This window comes from Lytechinus variegatus, chromosome 2, assembly GCF_018143015.1.
Source record: "Lytechinus variegatus isolate NC3 chromosome 2, Lvar_3.0, whole genome shotgun sequence".
Classification (NCBI taxonomy): Eukaryota; Metazoa; Echinodermata; class Echinoidea; order Temnopleuroida; family Toxopneustidae; genus Lytechinus; species Lytechinus variegatus.
The window spans coordinates 29,411,700-29,419,766 of NC_054741.1; positions in this window are offsets into that span (position 1 = coordinate 29,411,700).

An 8,067-nucleotide genomic window follows, 5' to 3' on the forward strand; every position below is an offset into this window, starting at 1 on the left:
ACATATATATATATATGTATTTATATACATATATATAGTGTACTTTGATATCCATAAAATAGTATCGTTGAGGTTCCTGAGAATATTTTGTAGAGATTATAAGACGACTACAATTTCTGCAATGGTTGGTCGAACAACCAAAACACAGGACACCAGATGCGATGCACAAATCGCAGCATTGTCTGACGATGTGTACGGTGGGCCGGCCGCTGACATTCACATCACACTCATTCACGCGAACACTTCTGACCGCATGTAATACGTGCTGCTGAAATCTGCATTCTCTTTCTTATCACATGTGACACACAGCCGCCTCTCGACCAAATTACTTTTTCTAGACTCTGTAAGCAGCTCTGCCATCACACATTTTTCTTCAAAGAACGATTTACATGACCGGCGTCGTCATGTGATTGCAATCTCAATAAAATTCAACAAATTTCTCCTTTCTATTGTCTTATTGCTGACAGTTCCCCGGGCAGTCCCCCCCTAAATTTGAGATGGGGGAGGGGACGGTGCTCCCTAAAATTTTTGTTGATAACCTTTTTTTTGCTTGTCAATTTTCTTTCATGCGTCCCTCCTAAATTCACGTGGACCCCCCTGAAACGTTTTGTGTCCCCCTAAAATTTAGGTTGATGAACTTTTTTTTGCTTGTCAAAAATTTTTGGTGATCCACTCCTAAAACTTAGGTTGACAACCATTTTTTTTTTTTTGGGGGGGGCTGTCAAATTTTTTACCTGTGCCCATCCCAAAATTTCAGCTGGACCTCCCCTAAATTGTTTGGCTTCCGCCGCCAAGGTGTATTTCCATCTAAATATGTAAAGCATTTTCAAGAAACAACATTTCAACTAAAGTAAAGAAAAAATGCACATTTTCGAAATGGCAATTATTGGGTCCTTGATCCGTAAACAACAAGAGACATCCTTTTTTTATCATTATCTTATAAAGTGCTTTGCAGATTTTCGCCTGTATCTTTTGCTGACAAATCTATATGATCTTGGCCCAGGGCCGGCGCTAAGACTCAAACGTAATATTTTCACCTGCAGCCTACCCCCCCCCGACCAGCAAATCGATACTTTTCTTTTGGGAGGTGGGTGCAAAGTTCCAATGCATATCTAACTGTATCACAATCCTGATCGTAAAGAATTCCATTACGAAAATATGTAAAGGTCACGATGGAGAAATAAGCTTTATGTATTACATACTGTACATCTCTTCTATTTTAGCATCTGACGTGGCGTACCTAGGATTTTCCAAGGAGGGGGGGGGGGCAATTTGACAAGTAAAAAATAAAAAAAACGTCTTCAACTAAAATTAAAGGATTTCGTACAAGAAGAAAATTTGACAAGCAAAAAAAAAGAAAGAAAAAAGGTCTTCAATTTCAAAGGCACGGGCCACATGTGGCTCATCACGGATCAGTTGTGACTCGTCGGGGGGGGGGGACATGGGTTGTGACTCGTCAGGGGTTGGGTAGTCTGTCCCTCTGTAGGTACGCTAATTAATGTCTGCTAATGTCTCCAAGGTCTCCCCCCCCCAAAGAAAAATAATAATAATAATAAGATTACACTCGAAATTACCAGGAACTGATCGCTTCTCATCACCGACATGCTGTATAAATATCACTGACCAAGTTCCCCCATCTATCTCTTACCCCGTTTTTTTTCTCTTTTTTTTTGGGGGGGACAGAATCATATGCCATTGTGATACTAAATCAGGTGCACATTACGTTCGGCATGGCTGGGGGGGGGCCGATATAAAACAAGTCGGGAGTCAGTTGATTTTGATCGCGCTTCTTGCGCTAAATAGCCATATAAAATGACCTGAACATGGACATGGAAATTTATTTGACGACCGTTTATACAAGCTATAGGAATTCACGAAGAGCTAGCGTATCGCTGCTAGCACGAAGCGCGAGCTGATATTGTTTGTATTCCCCGGTTGTATTCAAACCTGACAATAGTACATTGGAGGAGGCCTACATGCAAGCTTGTTTTGCAATCATGCCGTAGAATCTGTATAATTAACAATTATAATAAGTAAACAATGCGAGAGCGAAGCGCGAGCTGTGTTTTTTCAAATAACTATTCATATTGACCCCCAAATCGAACGTTTGACATGTAGGTTTGTGATGAAAAGGATATAAAATCCAAGTACAAGTGCGAGCTCTAAGCGCGAGCTTGTTTGTTTTTTTCAGACTGGGGTGGCGAAATTACCGGGAGAGTGGAGCACTTGCCACCCTTTCCACTAAAAAAATATATATTTTTTCAAATTGAAATGTGCCTTACAAAATTAATGCCCCGTTTGAAGTAAAACAAAATACATTTTAGGCTAGAAAATGACAAATTCTTGGCCGGCGCTTCGCGCTCGCACCGATTTTTGTTCGTGCAAGAATCATCCTGTTCATGGTTACATTTCGTGATAATTATTGATATTCCGATGTGAAACTGGATAATTTAAGTGCAGGCTATCGCGCTTTTATAAGATTTAGACCTAGAATTTGAACATTCTGAATATACATTTGTTTAATGGAACATTATGGAATACAAGTATACAATATGAACTTGGCAAATCAAAGAATGTGACCACGCAGCGTTAGCTTAAAATGCTGATATGTATAGACCATAAAATTGATATTTTACAGAAAAAATGAAAGCTCGTTGTCCGAGCTAAAATATGTTTTGTATATTGACTTCAAAAGTTGCTCCATATCAGCCTATTGAGCAGGATATTAATCTATTCGAACAGGCAATTCTTGCGCCAAGCGCAAGCAAAACTTTTATATGGTAACATGAAAGATTTGCAAGTCTCCTCACATTATTACATTCACTCGTCTTCCTCCTCTTATTTTCCTCTTCTGTCTTTCTTCTTTTCCCTTTTTGTTTTTCTTTCTCCCTTTTTTTTGCTCTGTCAATTTTTTTTCAGGGGGGGGGGCACGTGCCCCCCAGGCCCCCTCCCCGTAGCTACACCACTTCGGGTCAGCGGTCACTTCGCCCCTGGATTCGCCAATGCCCAATTCTGAATTATCCTGCATGTCTTCATTACAGAACATTTTCAGTTTATTTAATCCCATTCAATATCAAATCTATTAATAATTGTCAATATACATGAACCTCTATGAAGGGGCTAGTTTTAGCGGCTTGTATTTCCGCTCAGAGTTTTAGAAAGATGCAAACTGGTCGCATCCCCTGCCATTATTTTTGACAGCGTAGGAGAACCCCTTTTCTTATCAATCATGGCAATGATTCTGGTGAATTAAGTTACCAAAGAACGATCGGTCAGAATAATTTATGTAATTAATGTTCAGTGATATCGAAGTTGAATGGCCATTTTCAAATTAATGAGCTTGCCTAACAGTTAGGCAAGCTCGTTAATTTAAAATGGCCATTCGTATAGGTTTTTTAGCTTATAGAATAGGAAGGAGAAAACAATATCATTTTGGATATTGAAACAAGGGGTAGAAATAAGTTTTTTACAAAAGAGGGGATGCAGGTGGCAATTTTCGTAGATTTAGCTATATCGTACGGGACTCTCTGGAGAAGCATGTATACTCAAGAAACTAGCCTTGGTAAAAAAAAACCGGGAATAGATAGATAAATAAACAAATAAATAAATGAATGAATGAAAAAAATAAATGTAAGCCTATGTCTTCTATGAGCAACTGTAAAAATATACGGGGTGCGTCTCTGCCTGGATCCGCCAAAGATGATATGCCATGAGTGTCGATCGGTGGGGGGTTGGAGATGGGGAAATATACCCCAAAAGAATTCAGGTGGAGATGGCTTGTAAAATCGCACCCCCCCCATTATTTTGAGGGCATCGAAAAAACAGTATATCTCCAGAAAAAAAATCGATCTTATAAAAATACATGAAATCAATAAAAAAAAATGTTAACACAGAAATACACAAAAGAAAGAAAAACAAAATTTGTTTTCCAATTCAGTTATTCTTTTTTTCTGAAGTTGACAAGTCTGTTTTGAAATAGTTACACATTTATCTGTAATGATAAGTGAACTTGCCGATATCTTCGGGTAATTTCATGAGCCATGAATAAATGCAAATGTTTAGGCCCTCTCTCCATTCGGGTGCAAAAGTAAAATTGTATTAACAACAAAGCATTTTATATATGTTATCTGAATTCATAGGCGAATCTATAGGGGGCGAGGGGAACGATTCCCCCGCTCCTATTTGCGGAGCAAAAGAAGAAAACGGGGAAAAGTTAAAGAGAGGAGAAAAGAAAAGGAAAATAAAAGAAGGAAGACGAGTGAATAGATAAGACGATGGGAAGACTTAACAAAAATAAATCTTTTATGCCTCTATTTTCGATCGCGCGAAGCGCTCGTATTGCTTGTTCGATGACCCATATCTTGCTCAATAGGATGATATAGAACTAAAAATATCAAGTACTGAAGTCAATAAACAGAACATATCTCAGCTCGGACATCGAGCTTGAGCTTTCAATATTGCTATATAGTGCTTGAAATAGTGCTTAAATTACCCCTTGTTCAGACCGGAAGAAGAACAAATATTTTCAGCTCACGTTTCGCACTAATTTATTGAGATCGGTTAAATATTAAAAATTTTCTGCCCGCGGTTCGCGCTGGCATTATATATGTAGGAAGGAACCAAATTGCCCAGATTTCATGACTTAGAAAGCATGAATTGAGAGTTCTATTTTTAAGTCAGAATTTCATCTTTTTTCCGCTGCTCGCGCTTCGCGCTCGCATTTATCGTTTAGCTTTATATCCTGTCCTTTTCATGATTACAACAAGTTGTTAGAATTCCATTGTGCCAAAACGTCAACAAATTTCAGATGTATACCTATCCTGTTCATGATGAAAAAAATCAAACGCTCAGTGCTCTTTCTCACTTCATAAAAGATGACGTATGGAATATATAGGCGAGTATAAAGTCAGAGATCTTGTCATTATGAGCTACGTTTCGTTGACAAACCAAAATTACACTTTTATGTTGGTAATTTATTTTGATTATTTTTTCCTCGCTCTTTGCTTGGTCCGTATAAGAGGTTGAGGAGTAGCGATTTTGTAAGTCGTGTAGTTGAACAAAGTAATATTAAAAAAGAAAGTGTTTTTATAATGACCTATATAGTAAAAAGTATTATTTTAACATTATTTAAAATTTTGTTGCAATTTATCGATTGCAACACAACTTTTTGCTATTCTCTCATGAAAGCAGTCAGATGGACAATTCTGATAATATATTTCTCCCTTTTATAATGAGAGGTTGAAATTGCTTTTTATTATGTGAATGGATTGTTTGTAAAAAAACAACAACGAATTTATACTGCAATGAAATCTTGAAGTCATCCTTGTTGACAACGCGATCCAGTTATTCCCTTTCCTTCAGTTCTTTCTTTCTTTATCTATTTATCTATTAATCTCTATTTTCTTTCATTGCATTCTTTCTTCCTTTCTATCTCAATTTCCCCTCGTGCAGTTGTGACTTGAATGGGGCGGTCTTCCCTGCTTTGTACAAAGCCCATTCCGTTTTTTTTTTCAATTTACTCGCTCGCGGATTCGCCGCGGCTGCGTGTGCTGGTCTATTTTCAGTTGGTATAATGCCAATTCGTCTAATTATGAACTGGTCTACTGGGGTCTACCATCATCAGTTCGTCCACTCACTGTTTTGTCTAATAACCAGTCAGGTCAAATACCCATGAAGTCCATATACCCCCGTATTTAGTCTAATAATTGGACTAAAGTGTGAATTGGTAGAAATGAATAAAAATAAAATGGGTATTAGACCAACTGGTTATGAAATGAATGAAAATAAAATGGGTATGAGGATAGACCAAATTGTTTATGAGACGATTTGGTCACTGTGATAGATGAAAAGCCGATCGAAGTGGATTTGGCAACACGAATTGGCACTTTACCGCTGTGCTTTACGGTGGGTACAAAAACAATGATTAAAAGAGGCGAGCGTGATCCCCCCCGAAAAAAGCCCCGCACAAATTAATGAAATAAAAAGAGGAAAACCCAAAACATGAGGCCTATATTCGGGTCGCTCTTTGTAGAGAATGTAAATTCCTAAACATCATCCCTCATATTTGGATATCATGCATATAAAAGATAACACTTTTGCGATCCAAAATAAAGTCGTGTCATTTTTCTATCGCCAGTTATGAAACATGTCTATGTCTAATAATTGCATATCGTCATACATGTACATCGAATCCCCGGGACCCACAAAGTTTTTACTCATATAGTTAGTAGCTTGTGCTAATTCTAGGACGTATGTGAAAATCATCCATCAAAATATGGAAAATATACTAAACTCAAATGACACTATATACAGAACTTTATCAAGTTACTTTCCATTTCCACATTTGAAGCTTGGTATTATATAACCTCGATTTAATTATTTCTGCAGAGGACACGTATCCATGCATGTAGTGTAGGAACAGGGATATATCCCTGGTAGGAACATAACCGTGCATATAACGCATACATAAAACCCATACTGTGTATATATATATGGCCTTTCCAGTAGACCGATGCATAATGCAAGCATTGAACTCTGCATGACCTCGTCTGGACGAGCAGTATATGACCTTATTACGTAAAGTTCATCTGCTCTCGAATCAACACAATTCCCATGCATAGTACACCCATAGAGCTGTTACACATAAAAACAACTTCATGTAGTTTATGATTTCAGACACAATCCACCCAGTGATGGCTTGTTTCTAATTGTTTTAGCGAGTAAACACTCCCGTAAAAACATATCCAAATATAAATTGCCCCCGTCTTTTGGCAATTAGAGATCAGTTATTCAAATACACTCATTGTAGCATATCGTGGTTCCACTGTTTTTTAAATGGGATGATGAGGGTTTGTTTATCGTCGGGGTTTAGTCGTCGATTGGTATTGCATCTAACTTCCAAGGAATAGGAAATCAAGGTGCATTAGCTATAAGACTAAGTTCAGTTAGGTACGTATCGTTCAAGTATTTTCTTTTGTTCTTCTCTGCCGTTTGTTGTCACGTTATGCATCGGAATTATCATCGAATAAATAGTGCGTATACAGAAAGGGCTTAGCAAACCTGAGTGACTATAGACTGGACAACTCCTCTTTTCAGCGGACTACATTTTGTTCCCGCGTACGTAGCTCAAGCGGTGGTGCGTGTATACTGCAGAGCGCTTGCCATGCTAGCTGGAGGCCGAGGCAGTGCATGCAAAATAATGCATGGATTTCGGTGATAGAGGGAGGCAGCTCGCAACCAGCTTGCGGGAGATCGCGCGTCAGCTTGATAATTCTGGGATACCCGACAGGGTTAAATTACAAGGGAAATTGCAAAATTAACTATGTAAAACACCATTTCATTTCATGTCATCCACATCATGACTGTTTTAGGGCATAAGCATTCATATCATATAGAAATTAATTAGAATGGTGACAAGTAGATTTTGAGGATTTACCAAAACTATCCACCCTCTTTAAGTTCATGGAATTTTTTATGTTTAAGGGCTGCTTGAAATCATTACTCAGCTTCTTTTGAAGTATTTCATTTGTTGCATGCAGGCTGTATTCCCTAAAGGAAACATTAAAAAAGATATCATTGATTGCACTAACTGTGATCAAGTAATGACATCTGACTGGAAAAAAAATATTGGTCTATCAGTGAAAAGGTGTTTAATGAAGTAGTGTGCTGTCTTCTATAGATGTGAATGTATAGATAGAAATTATTATGATTTTGTTACTGTGGTAATAATATAGTACTGCTATCATTGTATCTAATCGGTTGAGATGGAATTTGCTAGCAAAAATCACTGACCACATGCTATATGAAAATATCTGTTGTTGATATCTATAGAAGATATGAACACATTTTTGTCTTTATTGATTGTAAAGTTTTGCTGTCTTCTGGAGATATGAATATACATGTAGCAAATACATTTATTGAAATTTCATGATAATGTATCAAATATAGTATTATCATTGTATCAAATTAGTTGAGAAAAAAATGCTTGTGAAAATCACTGACCAAATGCTTTATGAAGATATCACCTGTCTTTGATATCTATACAAGATATCATATGAACACATTTTT